Source organism: Lissotriton helveticus, chromosome 9 (genome assembly GCF_964261635.1).
Source record: "Lissotriton helveticus chromosome 9, aLisHel1.1, whole genome shotgun sequence".
In the NCBI taxonomy this organism is placed as follows: Eukaryota; Metazoa; Chordata; class Amphibia; order Caudata; family Salamandridae; genus Lissotriton; species Lissotriton helveticus.
In genome coordinates this window covers 455,538,760-455,559,864 of record NC_136070.1, presented here as the reverse complement: position 1 = coordinate 455,559,864, position 21,105 = coordinate 455,538,760, and positions in this window count along the sequence as shown.

Sequence of the window (21,105 nt, the reverse complement as noted above, 5' to 3'; positions counted from 1 at the left end):
TATAATTATCGCTGCTTTTCACCCGAAAACGGACGCAAAAGCGGCGATAATTTTAATGCCGGCCCTTGATGATATGCCCCATTATGCTTTGCTATTGAAAAAAGGCTTTGTATATCAGGCCCTGTGTTCTTCTAGTTACAGCTCATGATTGTAGACCTCAGCATTGACCCTCCACAGTATGCACAGAAGATGAATGCTCCTGGATCCTAGAGGATCTCCAAGCATTGTCCATGTTGGGTTCCATAAGCTTCTTTCGATTAGTGTGACCTACTTACAGCTCTGTTTAAAGTGACTTGGTACTTATGAATTTCTCCAGCATTTAAAAGCTATCATGCTGCAGAAAACGTGGGTAATGGAGGAATTAAATTTGATGCATTTGAGACTTTCTAATGTTCGGCGAATGGAGGCAGCACGTGCCGCCCTCTGCTGGTTTATTCGTTGTTCTTTCGTATACTCTGTACTTTGATAAACTATGTATTATGATTAATTCAATGAGACATATGCGACTCATTGTGAAGTAGACACAAAAAAAACACTAAATCACCAGTATAAATTCTAATATGGAAGAAATCACATTGCATTGTACTCTACCAAAAAACATAACAGCTCAAAATGCAGGCTCTGTCTTCTCTGATGAAACAGAGTACCTTAGAGTCCAACATGGTGTGTAAAAAAGTGATAGCAATCTTAAATGTTGCTCAAGTCGTTTTTGTACATGTTACAAAAATATGCTTTGATTTAGCGCAAAAAAGTGAAATTTTAGTTTACATCTGACAAATCCACAGCTGCATTTCTAGGGATTGTCAGGAGGAGGCACTATTCATCTGAACACCTCGAATGACATCGGAATGGTCATGTAAATGTATAAAACAGCTTTCAGCTGAATTTTCTCCGTTTAGTGTGATGATGATGAGGAAAACCAGGATTCAAAGTGAGCGATTTAGAACTGCAGACATCACACCATAAGTCATCAATGAATAATTAAACGATTTGTAATTAAAGCCTAATTTGGTATTGATTGTATTCCACATCAAGGGCTGTCTCAGGACTCATGCTTTGTCCTCAGCAGGCTTAATCATGCCGGAGAAGAAAGTGCAATTACCTGAAAGCATCTCTGGCAAGAAATCACATGACAGGGAACAAGCTTTTCTGTATCCTACAAGTGTGGTGAACTTGTGGAACCAGTGTTAGTATAATAAAGCTTTGATTCTCCAACTACCAGTTCCTGAAAATGACCACTAAAAATGACTTTATAATATACATAATGAGTGTAAGCAGTAGTATAATTCTTCCAATTATATTCCATAGAGCCTGTGGCAGAATAAAAAATGCATTCTACTAATATTTTGCCTCATAAGTAAAAATACAAAATAAACCATTCATATATAAACCAGAGGTGTGTTAAATCTGCGTATGTTTCCTTATCATGATAACACACAATTTTGAGAAAATGACTTTAAATTACTTTAAGTATGTTAAATGCAAATCAGGCATTTATTGCCAAATGTTAGTGTGGACTGTATCCTCTAGGAAAGCCTTTCGCACTACAATATAGAGCCAAAAACAACAGGTGCTGAGAATGACAGCCGCTCTTGTTCTATTCGTTTGTTTTGGCAATGGCATAGTTTTGGGAATTTCACGTAACAATCTCGAAATTATGCAAATTACGCAGGCGTAATTACTATTTCACCTGGGCCTAATGTAAAGCTAAATATTTTTGCTGGGAGCCATCAGCACTCAGTAATAGTTCTCCATTACAGGCGAAGTATCTATATTTTTAGTGTGATTTTCGTTTGTTTTTGTATTTTTCCAATCAATTAAAATGTTTTCGTTTTCAACCCTACAAAAAATGAACAATCCAAATGGAACAGGTGGTTGGTTATATTTAAAAAATTTGCATCTTAACAAGAACAGGTGAATCATTTTACACGTAACAACAATTTAGCTTGAGATTCATTAATACTTGTCTGACAGTTCAAATATCAGAACATCAAATTAATCTACATAAATGTATGTGTTTCACACCTTGGGGGATATTCTCAAGAACGTGTGATAATCATCGCCAAAATCGCTTATCGCAATGTTTCATATCTCCGTCTATCGTGGGAAAATAACTCTGTGTTAACGTCCTATTCACAACACAGCGATAACATGCGATATGTTCCCGATAACACATCAAATGTCCGTGATAAAGTCACTGGGATGGCAATAAAAATCTAAACCACAATATGAAAGAAGTTGCGATGGGTCCAATACCGATAAAAAAAATCAGCGCTAAGCTGCGCCAGGCCGGCAATTACACACGTCAGGTAGTAAAAATCACTATAAAAATCAGAAATAAAACAAACAAAAACAAAACAGCGAAGGACAATGGAGGTAGCCAGAGCAAGTACAGAGGACAACCAGAACCCCACAAGCCCCCCGGAGGCCCAGCCTCGGACCTCGGGTCAGGGAAGGGCAAGGACAAGAAGAAGAGGAAGATGCAGTTCAGTCCGCAGGAAAACAGGATCCTGATAACGGAGGTGGTACAACACCATCTACTACTATACCTCACCTCCACTGTGTCATTGGCAACCAAAAATGGAACATGGCAGTCCATCGTGGACAAGGTGAATGCAGTTGGAGTGCTGAAGAGGACAATAGAAGAGGTCAAGAGGCACTGGAATGATGTGAAGCGCAAAACCAAGCAGAAACTTGCCAACAACTAGAAGGCAGCAATGCAGACTGGAGGTGGGAGTCCAGCGCCTCAGGAGGAGCTGGATGAGATGAAGGAAATGGTGTCCACAGACATCAGTGGGGAGACGGTGGCAGGAATTGGGGGGCCGGACATTGCTAAACATGACCTGACACAACAGCACTAGGGTGAGTAACCACCAGGGACTGGAGGGACGGGGGGAGATGGGCACAACGGCACACATGCACAATTAAGTAGAGCACATCTGAGGACAAACCATGCCCCAGACCCCCAACTCCCACCAAAAGACCAATGTACCCAAGTATGCAACATCTCAGCACTGTATAAGCACAGAAGTCAAAGGCACCCTGCTTGAAAGGGATAAGGGGCAGCAAAATCAGAGCTGCAGGGGCGACTCTCCCAACATGCAGCACACACACATAACATGCAGAGCACATCAACATTGACAACGATGTGGCACAAACCTCAACACGTCCACAACAGAACAGAGGACACAATTGGTGCTGCTTGTGTGTAGAAACTGGCCAATCTCATTTGGCATTGCATGGAAATGTGAGTTGACAATATACAAGTACAAATACACATCCGAGGTGTTGATGAAATGTCTACTGTCCTCCATCGAATAGGCAGCTCCTCCCAAACAGTCACAATATACCACGTCATGCAGTCTGTATGTAAACATGTACAATGCGTCAACATACAAGTGAACACAATGTTAAAATGTATCTCCCCTTCACATTGCAGAGGGAAAACCAACACCTCCTGCAGAACAGACCGAACCTCTATTCTCTGATGATGAGGACTACCACACAAACGACACCAAAGCCCTCCAAGAGTTCATTTACAGCTACGTCAACCCTGTGCAGCACAGCTGTATCGATGAGACTCCACCCCCTGCACAGACCATACTGCAGGCAGCACCCACCACCACGATTGCCTCCCAGGACCCCCATGAACAACACATGGCCTTCCAAGGCCATGTGTTGGGGTGCCAGGAGAAGCTGGTAGAACAGGTGCGGGTGGGGTTCGACCGCATGGCAATGAAACTAGATGCCATACGTGGGTGTCTAGGTCCCATAAGGGATCACTCACAATCCCTAACAGACACCCACAGTACGCTCCATGCTGTCCAACAATCCATGACTGACATCACTGGAGTCCTGACTCAGGGACAAGAACAACTGTCTCGTCAGAGTGGCTCCAGCAATGTCACCCGGGAGTTGGGACACATGCAGAGGATCATGGAGAACATGGAGCGGACACAGGCGGAAAGAGCGGCTGCCACGACTACACACCAGCGAGAGGTAGCTGAGTTCCTCAAACCCTAAAGATCCTCCTCATGGCATTGCTGCAACAAGGTCTGGTGCTGATGCATGCTGCTGCTACCACTCCCTCTACATCTCCGCCCCCTGAAGTGTCAGTGTCACACAGTACGGCAGACATTCCAATTCTGGCCCCTGAGGTTTCACTGCCACACAGTGCTGGAGACAGAACACCACCATCCACATGTGAGGCACATGAAACAGCAGAGCATGAAGATGCGGATGAATCTGCCTTCATGGTAAGAAGGATGCAGTAGCATTCATCTCATCCCGGCTTGCTTGAATCCAGTGGCAAAGTGAGCAAGGTAATCACGTCTGAGCATACCCTGCCACACTTATGGTGGCCAAAGCGGTACAAAAGGGGGTGGTGATGGACGGAGCATCTGAACCAATCAAACACTCACACCCAGTACCGCAGTGGCCGCCATAAGTGTGGCAGGGTATGCTCAGACGTGAGTCCCTTGCTCACTTTTCCACTGGATTCAAGCAAGCCGGGCTGAAGACGGCTGTAATGCCAGAAACCGGTCCTTGGAAGCTTGTTTCCGGTCCAGGGAAGGCATGGCTTGGCAGTTCGGGCTGGACTGTTCCCATGAGGCACAGGGTCAGACTGATTTGCATATAGCCTTGTCTGAACTGGGGTGGCAGAGTGGGCTAAAGAACGGTGATGGATCAAACCCAGATCTTTTGACTGGGTGTGTGTGTTTGATTGGTTCAGATGCTCCGTCCATCACCACCCCCTTTTGTAACACTACAACAGAAACACACGCTTTAGTTACTTCCTTGTCCAGCCCAGGACAGAACCAAGCCCAGAGCCCCATGGTCATTGTTCACACCCATACGCTGGACTGGCATACACCAGGCCAGCCCACTCCACTTACTCTTACAGAGGGATGACAACCCTACAAGTCCTAGGTCTTCCCTGTAGTGATCTGCTGATCACAGATCTAGTCGTTAGCACGCCACAGCTACTCCCTCATGGCTTTTACACCCACACCACACCCATCCAGCACACTCCTCACAGGACATGTGACCCTGACAATAAAAAGGGCCGGGCGCACGTGCTGGATGCCATTTCCACTCTCTATCTGGGTGTAACTGTGTGGACATTATTAATGCATGAGGGCCTAGGGCCCTCCCACACTACATTCCCCTGTGCCGATGGTGACATGATGGCGTCCGCACCACGAGACTCAATCATAAAGGGTCCATGACTTGCATTGCACAGACTTGGTGGCACCGGATACAATGCAGCTGGCACAGTCACACTGCCACGGGATGGTGACTTTCAGTGCACTGAGGTAGGGGCACCTTAAGTGCTGAGTGGGTGTGCAGCCTGCGATGATGCGCCGTCCTGGCAGTCCAGACTGATAAGGATTTTTGTGAGCCCTGCTGGACCGCAGTGTAGGCCTGAGCCAGCGAGCAGTGCGGGCCTACCACCACGTGGCGTTGCCTAAAGGGTCACAGAGTTAGTGGCACCTAAAGGGCTGAGCTGGTGTGCAGCCTGCGATGATTATGTGTGCACTGATATGATCTCTGGCATAGCGAAATCAAGACCCAGAATCAAGTGTGTGACCTGGTGGCCCGTGGTGCGGGGCTGCATGTTGTAGAGGCTTCCAAGGTCGCGGGCCCCGGGCCCCGGGCTTGGAGATTGCACCGGCACGTGGTGGGCCCTCTTACTGACACGCCGGTGGCGGAAGGTGAGCAGTGAGGCCTGGGTGCGCAGAGGCGGGCAGTCACTGCTGGAAAGTGGGAGGGGCTGGGGTACAGCAGCCTGTGTGCACAGGGGCGGGCAAGCGATGATGGCGTGTGCAATTGTATGTACTCTGCCATTCATATATCTGGACTGTGTTTCAGATAAGGAACCTGGTGGACTGCAGTGTATACAGGCACGTGGTTGGAGACACACCAATTGCAGCAGGTGAGCAGTGAGGCCTGGGTCCGCAGTGTCAGCACTCTCTCTCTCCCTCTCTTTCTCTCTCATTCTGTCTCTTTCACTCTCTCTTTCTCTCTATCCCTCACTCTCTTTTCCTCTTTCCCTCTTTTTCACTCTCTTTCTCTCTCTCTTTCTCTCTCTCCCTTACTCTCTTTCCCTCTTTCTCTCTCTCTTTCTCTCCCTCTCTTTCTCTCTTTCTCTCCCTCCCTCTATTTCTCTCTCTCTCCCTCTCTTTCTCTCTCTCTCTCTCTCTCCCTCTCTTTCTCTCTCTCTCTCTCTCTCTACCTCTCTTTCTCTCTCTCTCTCTCTCCCTCTCTTTCTTTCTCTCCCTATCTTGCCCTCTTCCTCTCTCTCTCACTCTCTTTCTCGCTCTCTCTATCTCTCTCTTTCTTTCACTCTCTCTCTCTGTCCTTTGATGAGCTCATGACACACCTTCTTATCTAGAATTTTTCTTGCAGGCTGTGACTTACTGAATGTCCTGAGAAGACCCACCTTGATTCTTCAAAATAGTTGTTTTGAGTTTATTTGAATAAAATGTTTTGTTTGGTAATTCAAAGATGAAGGAGTGATTCTCCTTTTTCTGACCCACACATGAATGTTAAGTGTTGTAATTGTGCGAATTGTTTTGTTCATGATTTCGTAAAGTTGATGTAACATATCTTTGTCCGGGGGGGTGCCCAAGGGTAGGGCCCCTGGGGGGGTTCCTAGGGGTGGTGGCGGTGGGTGTTGTGGCCCTCTTGAGTATCCTACCTGCATGATCAGTGGATCCATGGCATCTGTTGTTCTTCAGGTGTGGCTCTGGGCTGGGCTCCCTTTTCTGGTGCAGGCTGTCATCCGACTTTACACCAGGTAAGAGCAGGTGTTAAATCCATGCTGCTAACGTGCCTCATCGCCTGTTTTCTGATCTGATCTCGACTTTGGCTGAGATGAAGTGCCGATAACTTGGCGATAAGTCATTTAGAATATGCCGCCTAGTATGCTTCTTCCTTCTTACATGCAGACATAGAAGATGTGCGCAAGAGATTCTTTATCATAGAAGCAGAAGTGATACTTTTTGTCAGGATATATATATTTCTACCCATGGTCGACCACTCCTATGTCAAATAACCCCCATACAGAGCCATAGAAATTTTAATTTGGATGTCTTAGAAATGTCTTAGAAATGAGCATTAAATATTGTTGGAGACCAGCACTGAATAGTTGGTCACTGCAAATCGGTTGTGAGTTTTTGATTGAATGACATTCAAGGACAATTGTAGAACCATGTGATGGTACTTGAGAATTGCCTTGATGGTGATGTGCCATCGCAAGGATTGTGAATAAGTCAAGGTGATATTTTAAGGTCCCAATCTCCGCTCTTTTTAGTTTAAACCAAGGCTTTTGTAAAATTGCCCTTTAAGCCAGTGACTGCTCTATGAGGCCACATTTCACACAACTTTGAACTTCCCTAGTACAGTTTAGGAAATCTGAGAATTGACCTGTACTGCATGGACTGAACTAGGTTCAACCAACCTCGAACTTGTCTGGAAATGCTTCACAACCATACTCTAATGAAGGCAAGTATTGGGCACTAACTTCTCTGAGCAACCGTGAGCAAGAGCGACCTGTTAAATTATTTGTCACTTTGTTCAATGTGATTGCATTCTCTTTGGCCTTGTTTTGAAGCAATGCTATTTGGAGTTTGCCAGACCAAGAAATTTGAACTCCAAAATATTTATAAGAATTTACACTGGTTGGCCTAATTTCCATGACAAAATTGCCTCTTTCATATTCGAAAAATGATGATGACTTTGGTTTTCTCAAGGTTTATCTCTAGACCATATTTCATACTTCATAGTCCAAAATATTTTCTCAGTTTTTCCTTTTGTTTTATTTTTACTTTTTGGGAACCTTATATTTCTATTATCATATCCAGCATTTACAATGCAGTTTTGTGATCTTTAACACAGAAGAGTCACTATGTTGGGGAGAATGAACATGTGTTTTAGGAATTGGTGAAAATATTTGGTGTAAGGACAGAAATTAGCTTACCTGAAAAAACAATGTACAGGTTGTGACAGAAGTGTCTGCATAGACTGATTTAATATTTTAATATATGAACTCAGGGTTGGACTGGCCAAAGAGGCAATCTGGTATTGTTTGAAGGGCTGGTTTTACAGATCAGTGCATCGATTGGGACTAGTGGCTCATTGTGGGCCTCTTTTATGGTCCGCTGAACTATTTGCTAATGTTGCTTTTTCTGATATTACCACAAACATTATCTGAAGCAAGCACAAATAAATGCAGTCTTGTCTTGACAAATTTTGAAACTGCTCTGATTTGCAAGTGTGAGGCACTTTTGTAGCTATCTGATTTCGGTCACATTTAATTTTGTGACCCGGTCTATTTTCTGTCTCAGTCCAACCTAGTTTGAAGTTTCAAATAAGTATAATAAGTTTCAACCAAAAAAAGCTATCTGTTCTTTTTAGATAAGAAGTGAAATGGAGCCGGAGAGCTCAACAATGAGTAGGTTACAGCAGGGCAGGACCTTTGAAGAATGTGTGACTACAAGGCCTCCCTCCTGCTCTCCTTTGGGAATCAAAAGCCCTGATTACATGGGGTAATTCCTCATCCAAAACCGGTAGCAAGTATTAGGCTTGCTCCTATTTTTACACTTAGAAGTGCCCTAAGCAAATAGGGCATGTGCTCTCACGTCCCTGGATGAAGTAACCTCTTTATGTCCCACCCTGACGAAAGCCCAGGACTTATTTAGGCCAGTTAAGGAGGGCTGAAACAAGTTGGTGGTTATTCTAGGGTCATAGGACCATCACATCCTGATACCAGATTATAGTATATTATTAACCTTCCCTCCCACTCCATTAATAAAGAATTCTTTAGGAGTGGGTGAGGAATTTTATCTTTAAGGGTACACCTTAACTTTAAGTGCTCCCTGAAAGATGGTTGAGCCCACCCTGACCTTTAGGAGTTGGGGTGAGCCCAATGATGAAGCATGTCACTACTAGAGTGAGTGGGGGCTATAAAAAGAAAAGGTTATCTTTCCCTTCCCACCCGTAACAACGGGTTTGCCACATATATCATATTCATTGAGTACTCAGAGCTTGGACCATTTTTAAAGAGTAAATTCAACCCTAGCGAAATAAGTGACATTATTGACACGCAGAAGAATACAAGACAAACATTACGGTGAGGATTAATTTAGATTTTTCACAGCCTGCTGGGCAGAAAATCTGGATTTTATTAAAGACACGGAGGCTAATATTATGCAAATTCTCCTTTATTGCCACAGCTCTCAGCAGTAACAATGAGAGAACATAGCAGAAATGAACATTCTAGAAGATGTATATAGCTCATGAACACACAGCCATCATCCTTCTTTGTCTAATGCTGTGAATGAATAGAATAAGGTCAACAAAATTCAAACTTGAAGTAAGACGTCCAATGAGCCATCTTCATTAAACAAAGGTATGAATTCTTATTCTGAAAAGAAGGAGACATAAAAGGTTAAAAGATATAACCCTTAGGGAGGGTCGGTTAGTGGAGGGATAATATTAGCCTCTGTGTCTTTAATAAAATCCAGATTTTTCTGCCCAGCAGGCTGTGAAAATACTACATTTTATGGCATGACACGGAGGCCAACATTATGCAAGTTCAACATGAATTGAGAACATTGTCAATCACATTATTAATTGGTCTAAAATAACATTTTTTACACATACTTTCATTAGACCAGTCAGCGGCTCTTAATATATCATGTAGCCCACCACCAAGCATAAAAGCTTTAGAAGCTGATGCACCCCTAAGAGAGTGTGCACCAAAAATAGAAATGTTGACATCGCATTCACTCATCACTTCTTTCACCCATCTTGCGAGAGTGGGAGAAGAAACTGGTTTATGAGGAGATCTATGGGAGATCAGGAGTTGTGTTTCAGTACCTCTCAATTTGACAGTCCTGTTTTCATATTCTTTAAGACATTTGACAACACACAAACTTTCATTCTCAGGAAAGAAAGGATAGAAGATAGAAGAAGACATAGTCTTGGTCCTTAACAAACTCCCTCAGGCTGAAAGGCCCTGCTAGTAGCATATAAGGCCTTAACATCTGAAGTTCGCCTAAAGGAGACCAAACAAAGTCAGACGGTAAGTTTATAAGAAATACGTTTGAGAGAGAGGACATCGTTATCTCCCCATGAAGAGATAAGGTGCAATATGTTTCTGACGTCCCACAAGGCTGAATATTTACGAGTTGGAGGATTGAGAACACGCATGCTTCTCATAATCTTTTTGGTCAAGAGGCTTTGACCAACAGATACACCATTGACTAAGGAGTGTCCTGCAGCTATTGCTGATCTATAGACATTAACGGTTCTATAACTGAGGCCAGAGCGAAAAGCTCAGAAAGGAAATTAAGTACATGAACTAAATCAATTGAAACAGGATCATAATGTTGTTGAAGACACCAGGAACCCACTTGTTCCAGGCCAATCGATATGCCTTCCTTGTTCCAGAAGCCCAGGATTCAGATATGAGTCGGAAAGGATTGTGCGAAAGGCCAGGGATGTGCCACTGTCGCCTGAAATCTTCCAGGCCATCAGGACTAAGATGCCTTGGTCTAGGAGGGGGTGAGATTCGCCCTGAGGGCCCAGGAGAAGACGACTGAAAGATAGGATCAGGATCGGTAAGTACATGGTCATCTCCAAGATGACCAGGAACCATGCTTGAGACCTCCAGTGGGGGGTTATCGCTACCATACTCTGAAGGTATCTGCGAGCGTGGAAGTGCAGGCGTGGAAGAATTACAAATGACGGGAAGGTATATGGTTTTAACTTTTGCCAATTCTGGAGGAAGGCATCCACCCCTGATGCCTGAGGGTCCGGCCTCCAACTGAAATATTTCGCCAACTGAGTGTTTAACCTGTCTGCAAAGAGGTCCGTCCCGAAGGGGCCCCACTGCTCTTGAATGCTCAAAAATATCTCCCTGTTCAACTTCCAATTGCTGGAACCCCTGACCTTTCGAATGCGGTCCTCCCAGTTTGTTGTCGTATCTTACCGCAGAGACATTGTCCATGCGGAGCATTATAGAAGGTTTCATAGTTATCTGTGTAAAGCTTTGAATTGCAAAGGAACCAGCTAAAAGTTCCAGGCAGTTGATGTGTAGGTTCCTCTCCTCGCGTGTCCACCGCCCCCCTGTAGAAAGGTTGGCGCAAGATGCGCCCCAACGCTCTAGACTCGCATCCTATTCTATTATCAAGTTTGGGGTTTCCCCGAAAATGGCTTTCCCATTCCAAGCCTCTGCATTTTTCAGCCACCAAGAAAGTTCTTCCCTCGAATCTATGTCCAAGCTGGTCATCTGAGTATAGGATTGACACGCTTTCAGAGTCTTCGCTTTGAGTCTCTGAAGGGCCCTGTAGTGAAGAGGGCCCGGGAAGATCGCTTGAATGGTTGAGGAGAGGAGACCCAAGATTCTCACTAAGAGTCTCAAGGGGAATGTTTCTAGAGCGAGTATCTTTTTTAACTCTTTCCTGAGTTTCTTTATCTTTTCCTTTGGCAACTTTAACACTCCAGATAATGTGTTTACCATGAATCCCAGGAATTGGGTCTCTTGTGAAGGGACAATGCAAGACTTCTTTATATTTATGACAAAGCCCAGTTATTCTAGGAGCCGGATGGTAAGATCTGTGTGTCGAGAAATTGTCGACTTGGATTGAGCCATGATAAGGATGTCGTTCAGGTAGATTATCAGTCTCACACCCCATTCCCTTAACCATGCCACCACTGGGCGCAGCACTTTGGTGAAGCACCATGGGGCTGAGGACAGACCCAAAGGGAGGCTGCAAAACTCCCAGAGTTTTCCCTCCCAAGTGAACTGTGGGAACTTCCTGTTAGGGGGCCAAATAGGAATGGTCAAATAAGCGTCCTTTAAATCCAGGCGCGTTAACTAATCGCCTTTCCTCAGGACATCTCTGAGTTGGTGTATTCCCTCCATTTTGAAATGGTGGTAAGACACCCACCCGTTTAGACTTTTTAAGTTTATGACAGGCCTCTGTGTCTTGTCTTTCTTTTCTACCAAGTAAAATATTGCTGATGAAACCTCTTTGAGAGTTCTCTCTTATAGCCCCTTTGGTGAGAAGATCTTGAACTTCTTGAGAAACAAGTTTCTTTTGATCTTGGGAGAATATTATCTCCCGGGGAGGTTTTAACTGAAAGGGAACATCTATAAAGTCTATTTTGTAGCCTTTGACGGTTTGTAAGACCCAGGGATCCTGAGTTATCAAGGTCCATTTGCCCGTGAAAATGTCTCTCAATGCACCTACCTGTCGAGAAGGTCTTGTTCCTTCTTTCGCCACGCGAAAATCTTCCCCTGATGCGTTGTCTCTGGGGGTAGAAGGTTTGGTTCCCATAGAACGACGACTGTTGATACCTGGATCCTCGTCCAAAAAAGGGTCTTGAAGAGGATTGTCCACGGCTGGGGAATTGACCCCGCATTCTCCCGGCCCATCCAAAAATCCTATCCTGGAACACCTTCTTAATTTCGCGTTGGGACTTTTGGATCAAGCTAAAAGCTCCAACGTATTTCGCCATATCGCGTATGAAGTCTTCTCCGAATAGGAGTCCTTACGAGTTGGGTCCTGCCTCGTTATTTGCCAACTCTATGAGTCTTGGGTCTATTTTAAGTAGTATCCCTTTTCTACGTTCATTAGATATGGCAGTGTTTGTGTTGCCGGGAAGGCAGATGGATCTCTTAACCCATTCACGTTGCTCTTTGGGATCAATAGGGATGGCTCCGACATAAGCATTTTTTGCCAAATCAAAGATTTTGGTTAGGGGACCAATAATATCAAGTAGACGGTCCTGACATGACCTGAGTCCCTTGTCTACGCTCTTCCTCGGGTCTTTCGCACCCTTAGCTATAAATGCAACGACCTTAGGGTCGAGTTCGGGGGTGAAGGCAATTTTATCTGGAAGGGATGGGCGAGGGCATTCTGATCTCAATCTCGATCTCACTTCTTTGGGGATCTCACTTCTTAGCCAAAAGCTAATGTATTCTGCGACGTGTTGGGATGGCAGCCATTCAGGAGAAAGGGGATGTTTGATTAATAAGGGATCAAACATATTGTCCCCAAAAGGGTCAGTGATACCCATTTTGGATCCCTGTGCTTTGCTTGTACCATCAGAGTCCTCTATGGAGTTGTCTTCCCGGATCTCAATATCCGAATCAAAGGGTGACGAGCAGGAGAGGTCTATCTCCGCATCATTTTGTTCGTCACTATCGATATGTATAGGTGAATCTGGACCTAATTCTTGTCCTTCTGTGATGCCCGAGGTACCACTCTGGTCTCTGCCCTGATGGCGAGATTGAGCCGATTTTGATGACACCTTATGTTTTTTGGAAGACAAGTTAGGTTGTTTCCCCGTGTTTTTTTTTCTTTCTTTGGGGCCTTAACTGCCCCTTCCTTAATGCCTGAGGTGTGAGCACTACTAGTAGGAGGCCATGCCCTCGTAATAATTTCAACATTTTTATTGATGGTTTCATTAAAAGAGCTCATGGCTTTATCCATGGCTTTAGAAACCAGTAGTTCTAATTTTCCATCTAGTGAGGCATCAGGGTTGGAAGACATGATTAGATATAAATGTATAAGGACAAGTGTGTCCAGCAGTCTTCAACCTTATTTATTTATTTTAATATAAAGTTAACACAAATGCGTTATATTAACTAATTTAGTATAGAGCTAACACAAATGCGTTATATTAATCTTTCTCTCCCTTAATATTAGAGGTAGTAAGGATGTGGTATTTAGTCCTACCTTAAGTCACACCTGCCTCCTTTTCCCCCTTTTTTTTGCCAAGATATTGCCAAATACACTGCTAGTCAAGAAAAATGGGGGCTACATTAGGTTGGAGGAGCTGTAAAAGCGATTGAGATCGGGTAAAGGTCGAGTCAGATCAGCAACTGCCAAAGGTTTGCTGGTAACCCGGGTAACCATGCACAGAGACGATTGTGGGCATTGCTAAGGGCTTTTCCTTTAAGCTACGTCCTCTCTACGGCACGCGAACGAAGGCGCACCGCGGAGGGGAGAAAAGCCGAAATCTGGCGGAGGAAGTGGCTAGGTAAGAGCGAAATGGAGCGCCTAGCAGACCCACAAAAGAGAGGGTTCGCAGGGCGCCGGGATATCTCCGGCCCTGTCGCGCCGCGGCGGGTGTTGTTGCCAGGCAGTGAAGGGCGCGCTCGCGTTCAAAATACGCGAACGGAGAGAGGCAGTGAAGGGCCTGGTTGCGATTAAGGGGGCAACGTTTGGAATAGAAATTCCGGGAGAAAGCAGCTGAAAAAACCAGCGTAATCAAAATAGCGAAAAGCTACAACGGAGCGATAGAGGGAGACAGAAATATAAACAAGGAAAAACATAGCAGTTGTTAGAGAGACAAATAAACAATAAACGAGCGCATGGTAGGGTCAAGTGGACCCAGATATGTGATAACAAACATGAAATCAAGCAAGCACACGCACCAATAAGCACGAGTGAAAGGGAGGTACTTATATGTATGAGCAGCAGCAACAAAGAAGGATGATGGCTGTGTGTTCATGAGCTATATACATCTTCTAGAATGTTCATATCTTCTATGTTCTCTCTTTGTTACTGCTGAAAGCTGTGGCAATAAAGGAGTATTTGCATAATGCTGGCCTCCGTGTCATGCCATAAAATCGTAATTACGGTGAACTTGCATCTAAGGAATAGTGACACTGGCATAATGATTGTCATGTAAAAAAACATTTATTGACATTTTATGCTCTGTGCAACCTTTAATTCTATGTATGCTTCTTTAAGTGTATTTTTTTCAAGAGGGCAGGTGAATCGGAAATCGGCTACAAGATCAGCAGATAGTAAGTTTGAGTTATATATGTGATTATTAGAGGAAATGTAAAAAGGGAATGCTGTCAGAATTATAAGTCTTGATTCTTTTGTAGGATGATCACTCTCCGTCTGAAAAAGTTAATTAAACAATAGCAAAAGAGATTATATTCAGAAGCACAAAATATCTAGCAGTAATAGGTTTGATATATAATGTGCATTACAGAAATATATAACACACTCTGAGTAATTCATATGATTGCTCATATGTATCTTCTTTTCCTTGGTTATTTTGTTACAATACAAAGAACAATTTCTATGAACAAGAGTTGCACATACCCTGAAATTCTTGACCCTTGATATCCAAGGTTGTTCCAGATATTCCGAGGGAGAACCTTCCAGTCCAGTGAGACATCCCGGTATTTTAGTTTCTCTTGTCTCTCTTTTTTCATCCGAATCCCCTTTCCCCCTGGGGGCTTCCGGATTGGCAGTGTGCATTTCTACTTTTTTCCGTTCTGTTAGTCCCCAAAGGAATTATTGTCACCAAAGAAGAACAACCTAGAGTGCAGGTGAGTGGCATGTCATAACACCCTGGGTGGGGGCTGGGGGCACCCCCTATAAATCCCTGCACTGTGTGGCAGGCACTGGGAGGTGCCTGCCACACAGTGCAAGTCTTACAGGAACTCCCATTTCTCTATGGGAGCTTAGGCTGCATCAGGTTTACGACTACTGCACAAGCTCTCATAGAGCCATGGGAGTTTGCAACCACAACAACTGTGGTTACATTGTAATAGGGTGTCCAGCACCGCCTACCTACGGTCGGTCAGTTCCCACACTGAAAGGTGTTGGTCAGACTCAAGTCCCCCCACATCATAATTAGGGCCTTAATATTAAAACAATCGCTACAAACACATTGGTGTACATTTTATTTATAAAAAAGAGCAAGTGGATAGGGTGCAAGGGAACCTTCCTATGCTGTCTTTGATGTAGGGGGAGCTAAAGTTATCTTACTACTGAATCCTTTCATAAATGTTTTTCTTAATTTAGATGTAATTTACATGTAAAGAAGTCAAAGCTGTTCTCCAATTTCAGGTCTTTGGGGAGATTGTTACAAGGTTTCATCCCAACCACTTCTAATTGACCTTCATATTTGGATAAGTGCCATTTGGGGATGAGTGATTTTTGGTCAGTGTTCCATCCCAGATGTGTGCCCAATTGATCAAAATGAAAGAGATATAGCCTGTATTTTGGGGCATTTCCATTGATTGATTTTTAAATCAATCTGCAAGTTCTGTATTAGATCTCTTGGGAAGTCTTGCTCCAAAAATTATTCTCCATGCAAGAAGTGATGCTTAAGAGATATTCAAAAATAGAACCCAGGTAAAACACTGCGCAACTACTGACATTTTTCAGAGGTTCCTATCTATTATAAGAAGCCAACTACAAAGGAGAAATGTTTTTAAATGTATTTGAGCGCAGGGGTGGCAAAGACTTATTCACATCATTTTATAGCAAAGTGAAAATGTAATGAAAACAATTCAAAGAAGCTCGAAAAGTGAGGGTCCCAAACAATTCAAAGAAGCTCGAAAAGGGAGGGCCCCAAATTACCTATCAAACAACTCCTGCATTTCCCATCTTAATTGTGCCCAAAATAAAAGGGGACTGGCAAAGAGGAGGTAAGGTGAGGGGAGACAGATTTTCACCTATGCTACAGTTTCTGGAAAGAACAGGGGTGCATTGTTGAGTGGCAGTGCATGTTTTTTTTTTAAAGAGCCCTTGCACATCATATTTTGGGTTTTTGTGTACAGTAATTCGAGAGGTTTAAATCCTTTCCCAACAGCATGAGTAAGACTGTTTCAGATGCATGGCATATATCTATAGTAAACGCTTCAAAATAGTTTTTGTACCTTATTTTTCTCGACTTCAGGACATTTCCGACTGAAGAAGTCTTATTTTACATCCATTCTGGTTCCTCCAAGCATTTCACCTCCATGAGTTTGTGTTGCTATGTTATTGTGTTCTCGAGTAATCTTTTGACTCACTTTAGCAAACACAATATGGCTGATGTTATTTTTCCAGATGTCTACTTGTTCAGGAGCTTATCTTGCCTAATCACCCTGTATATCCTAGAAACACTTCTTCTCATTTTGGGGCTGTGAGCACTCATTATGATTATGATTATGGATTTAATTGCTGGCCCTGATAAAACTGCACACAGGTTATTACAGCAGTGAAACATGAACAAATACTTGTTTGTATCTTAATACAACCACATACATGACAATCATTCAACTGTTGAAAGCTTAAGAACCCATAAAAACATAGGTTGAAATGAAATCTATCATCACCTTCTTCCACCTAAATCATCCATTTAGGAATTGTCTTTTATCTTATAACTTCAACACCATACGCCTGTACATACCGATTCTCTTTCTAACAACTCCATCACTATCCTTATTCTAATAGACTTAAGTGATGCATCTTAGAAGGTCATCTGTGCATCTTATTTCAAATGTTTTGTTGCAAGAATCTAATTGACGTATCAATATTGGTCTTTGCCATACACAACACAATTACTCTCCATATTTACATTTCAATAATCCAATAGCTTCACAAATTGTGAGGTTATAAAACTGTGTACTTACAGGAGAATTTAAGAACCTACATTCTACCTATTAGTAATTAATACCAGAACCTCAGTAAAGTTCAACCTCAAATGCATTGACACCTGTACCAAGATCCTATTGTATAAAATATAACATGGTAACTGGAAAGTGTGTTGCAGGGATATTTGTAAGTAGTCTGGTTATTAAATATGCAAGAATTTCCCCTTTCTATTTACATATAGCATTTAAGATATAGCTGAAATATATCCGCAAGTTTAAGACTGACAGCACATACGGCGTTTGTGAAACAAGAGGATACTCAATAGAAACGAAAGTATGTAAAAAGAAATAACCACTCATCAAAAAAGGAAAATACACCGTGTAGTCATTGTACTTGATTTGGTCACAAAATATTTACTGCCATGTTTTGGAACCAGATTTGTGGAGATGGTAAAATGGGACAAGAATATTTGTTCATGTGTGGTGTGTTGTGCGTTTTCTGGAGTGTATTGTACTGTTTTTGCACTTTGTACTTTGATTGTTGAGTTGTATTGTAGATTCTCTGTTTTGTTGTGTTTTACCTTTTTGTGTTTTTGTTGTGTTGCATTTCATTTTTGTGCTGTGTTATTTTACTGTACTCTGCTGTGCTCGATAAGTACAACGGATATGCCAAATATTGATGCCATATTTCCAGCCAAGAAAAGCACATCCCTTCAAAGTTCCAATGACGAACAACCACTGTCTAAGAAGATAAAGTACTAGTAATCCCAGGTTCCAAGTATTTAGCACAATGGTCTGCCAAAAACTGTAGCAGGGACCCTGTCTTAAATTAGCACCTCGGGTGCTCACTCTTTGTGATAGGGACTATTTCGATTTGTGTAACTGAGAAGATCTGAGCTGCAACAAAAATAAAAGGACAGCTTATGTTCATGAACATTAAAAGCTACTCCTTCGTGGGCTGCTGTGCCTGTGCACCCCAAATATAGTATAAGACATGAAAGCTGTCCCTGTGGTTCTTATATACTGCATAATAGTCATACGATATGGTTCAAACACATAGATGAATTGCAATTGTTTAAAAGAAAGAAAGCCAAAATGCCTGAAACTACAGATTGTTAATCAAATCAGGCTGCCCACTTTTCAACTAGAAGCTGTCTATGATAGCAGCTAGTGGCTGCAAAAATGCATGCATTGCATCCCACTTATTGTGGATGGGCATGTTAATCACAGGGAATCTTGTTGCAGTCTGTGGCCACTGTGGGATTTCACCCATGATTCTGGCCACCATTTTCCTTTTTGCGGGAGTGCAAAATAGATCCCAAAATTCATATTTGAGTAGTAATCAACTCCTCTCGACCATGAAAAATGTAAAGCTGACCCACCATAATCTTCTGTATGTACACTGAACAGCATCAGTCAAAAGAGAATAAGTTAGAAAGGCTACTGCTTTTATTCCTTTTTCAAAATATAGAACAAGCAATTTAAAAACTCAAAACGATAAATACTAAGATGTTTATCTTTGTTTTGGTTTAGAGTAATGTCATTAATGTCTCCTAAACCTGCAAGCTCTATTTAGCTCCACTGAATAACCCATGAACTCCTTATTGAGCAGCACTGTAAATCCTATTTTCAAAAGACAAGATTATGTAGACTCTTCATTTTACAGTTGTAAGATACAATATCAATCTCAAAAGTATTGCTGTGAAAATATTGTTGCAAAAACACCGATTTAAAAAATATCAACTTTTTCACTACTCTATGGGGCAAGGTAACGTTCAGAAAAAGATAACGCTATGCATATTATACATCAAACATCAACAAAAGCTGAAATATAGAGCCAAATAAACAGAAATATCAATATACTAAATACCTTTAAAAAACATTAACAATACTGATAGTAATTACTCAACAGATTCTAACAACCACCAAAAGCATTATAGATAAAATTGATGAAAATAAACTTTATACATATATTCCATTTCAATTAGTGTCAAAATGTAAATATTAACCAATGAAATACAAAAGCCGGAGAATTAGCGAATAGAACTTTTATTTAGCCTCTTCCCTGCTCATGACGAGCTCAGCTCGTCATGAGGTACGGTTGAGCTGCACTCATGACGAGCTGAGCTTGTCACAGTCGTTGGAACGTTCACACGCAGGGATAATTACCCCGCTGTGCTGAACGTTCGAAAAACGGGTGTGGTTGTGATGAGCTCCGCTCATCATGAGTGCAGCTGCACTGTGCCTCATGACGAGCCGAGCTCGTCACAAGCACAGCGGTGCCGTGCGTGGCCCCCCTCCCCTCCGCACAGGGGGGGAAAACACCCCGCAGTGAACGGGTTAATACTCAGTATGAAAGCAATAGAGACCAAAATCATTCTGCTGCATTTTACCTAAGTCTCACTCTGACTGAGCATACCACCTCCAGCTCACTAAAACACTACTGAAAATTACTGTTACAAATATTGAAAACTGACTACAATAGAACCATAAATTCATTTAAATATGTATTACTTATTAAAATAATGATAACATGATGAATGTGAGAACAGAATGCTATAAAGGAAAAGTGCAACACAACTACAGAAATGATGAAAATATCCTAAAACAGTCAGAGATGACGAGTGAACATTTCACATCTGAAAAAGGCAAAGCAAATAGAAGTATAAGAATATGTCTATTTGGAATTGTTAAAAGATATACAATCTCTGTTCGTATGCTATTGATAACATATAGAAACTACATTATTCACTTTTATTTCATTTAAAGATTATATAGGGGCTATGCACAAATGTAACCTACACCTGCGAGTACATTATGCATGTCACTTTACTCTTACACTTTTAATTAAGGTTACTAATTTTAGCTGTTCGTCATTTACAATTTCAAAGTTAATCAAAAGTCTGATTTGTTTCATTTCAAAGACTTATAGACAGGATGCTTAGTTTTTGTGATATACTGGTTTTGGATCGTTTTATTCTACACTATTCTTGGTGTCACACGTTTCAATATTTCAATAGTTAAGCCACTTTTAACTGCCTACTGTGTTGTGTTTGGGATAACTTTGTCTACAAGATCACGATTTCTATGTATTTATGTATGTTGTTATATCTCAAATGTTTTTGTTGTTTTGAATGTTGGTTAATATATAAAGCAGATTTGGTACTTGTGCTTATGAAGGGATGTTTCAAAATATAGAACAGTTTTGTGAAAAATATAACAGTTCAATTGATAAAAAATGTTTGTTTTGGTGTTCATACAGTAGATTGAGGTGTTCTGTATATGTGAGAAAACCTGAATGTTTGCAGTGTGAAAGCACTTATTTGCATTCATCCTTTTGGAACCTTGGCATTTGCTTGTCCTAACCATTTGGTGCCTGCAGCCTGTGTCCTGGATCACATGACTAGGTGTACCTGACAGTTTGTCTTTCTGTATTGCTCAGTGAAATAAAGGAGCATAGCTATTGGCAGGATGGGCCACCACTGACTTAATGGGAGTGGCTGTCACCTACCACATTTTCACATCACAAAGGCTCTGCCTGAGCACACTCGCAAAGGGATTGACACTAGTTTATTGTGACCCAAGTCAAGCTGGGGCCAGGGCAGGCATGCTGGAAATTTAAAGAACCTCTAGAGGGTTGAAACCTCTAGAACCTTCTCCGACTTCAAAGTGGGCACCAGGTATAAATAATGAACCCTTAGACC